This window comes from Epinephelus moara, chromosome 7 (genome assembly GCF_006386435.1).
Source record: "Epinephelus moara isolate mb chromosome 7, YSFRI_EMoa_1.0, whole genome shotgun sequence".
Taxonomy (NCBI): domain Eukaryota; kingdom Metazoa; phylum Chordata; class Actinopteri; order Perciformes; family Serranidae; genus Epinephelus; species Epinephelus moara.
Genome location: NC_065512.1, coordinates 42,138,136 through 42,140,186, shown reverse-complemented (window position 1 = coordinate 42,140,186; position 2,051 = coordinate 42,138,136).

Sequence of the window (2,051 nt, the reverse complement as noted above, 5' to 3'; positions counted from 1 at the left end):
AATAAAATTGATTGATTGATTGATTGACATACAGTTTATGTGTATGTTGAGGAGCTGCTGTATCAAAATGAGTTGTCTTCCCCCAGAAATTAGGGTTACGATATGTTTCTTTTATGATTCCAATCCATTCCTCTTTTGCTGTGGCTCAGCATTTAAATAACCTTTATCAAATTTGATGGTTTAGTCAGAGACTTTCCCAAAAAGTGCTTTTCTTTCACAAATGTGGGAATGAAATTGCGTTAAAATGTACAAAACAGTGAAATTTATCTTGCCTGGCCGGGCAGCTCTCTGGGTGCTCAGCACCCCTAAACCTCTGATCCTAGAATCGCCCCCTGCCACCAACTCTTCACAAACTTTCCCCCCGCACCTGACTTTTGATAATAATCAGAAGCCAGGTGCGGGAATTGGATATAAATCAAATAGGCTATGATCAAAAGCCAGCTGCAGGGAAAAGGTTTTAAAAGACATTTTATGAAAATATTTAGGCTATTTATATATTTTTGTGACACACAAAAATATATAAATAGCCAAAATATTTTCATAAAATGTTATATATGTTGAAACGTTAAAAACATATAGGCTTACATATTAATTTCTTACAATGACAATGAAAAGACGCAGGGCTGAGCTGTGTTTACATTGTTTTATTCTAAATGCATGTATACAACACAGTACAACAGCCAAGGCGAGCAGAGGTGGTGACATCGTCAAGTTCGCTGCTGTACCAAAAGCAGAAATGACTGTACTCCCGTCCTCCCGTTCTTGGGGAGTCCGGACTCTCCCGTTGACTTCCTAACTGCTGAACTTGAGTATTGGGAAATGGCTTATGTCTATGGTTTTCATGGGTGTTTTATTGTGAAAATTGACCGGATACTCTCGTCTTTTCTGCACCTGACTTCCTGTTTGACTCATTTGGTCTGTGCAAATTGACGCACGCTAAAGTGCCCTCTTGGCAGCCAAAATGCCTTCCTGGGAGCCAAAACGCACGCTAAAGTGCCCTCTTGGCAGCCAAAGTGCCCTCCTGGGAGCCAAAACACGCGCTAAAGTGCCCTCCTGGGAGCCATCACGCGTGCTAAAGTGCCCTCTTTGGAGCCAAAAAACACAGTAAACTGCCCTCTTGGCTGGTTAAAACATGATAAACTGCCCTCTTCGGTGGTAAAAACATTACTGTTGCAATGACTTTTATGTTGGGCCCTTTTTTTGATCTATATTGAGACAGAACTATATCTCACAGAACCAGTTTGGATTATCTGGTGCTAATATGGTGTTAAAATACACTAGAATACAGGAAATGGCATCTACTTAATTGAACATTTTCTGGGGGAGGACCCCCAGACCCCCCCAGGGATTTATTTCTTTCATACATCCATGTCTCTGTGTTCTTTACAGTCCAACGTTGAATCTACACAGTTCTCGTGGATGCTGATCCTAACTACAAACTAACTTGAGTAGTCTGTCTAGTTAGTCTGTTTTAAGGCTATATAATGTGCCATTTGTATAACATATAATTTTATAATTATAATTATAATTTTATCAGTAAAAATAGAATATTTTTCACACATAAAAAGCACAAAGATGTTGAAATCTAGGCATATTCTGCCATCATAACTTGGCTCTCAGAATTCACCAGGGGGGGATTCCATCAAGCAGGCTAAATGCAAATCCAGGCTTAAATGGCCAAGTCTGGCTAATGTGAGCCAGAGTTCTGTTCCATCAAAGTGGCTAAGATTAGCCTCACATCGGTAACCATGGAAACCATGGTTCTGACTAAGCCTGATACATCAAGCTAAACTCCGGTTTCCGTTCCATCAAACTGAGCCACAACTCCGTTCCATCAAGGTGGTTAACCTGAATCCCAGCCTAGTAACCATGGTAACTTATGCTGCCAGGCAGTCCTGGTCTGTAGCAGGATTAAGGTGAGGATTAGCTCCATCTATGATCAAAAAATGTTCAATAGACAAGAACAGACACCTAAAAGACAGTTCTGCCAGTGCTTTTACACACTCACAACTGTCATGTAATGATAAAATAATATGTAGATCATAAAATAT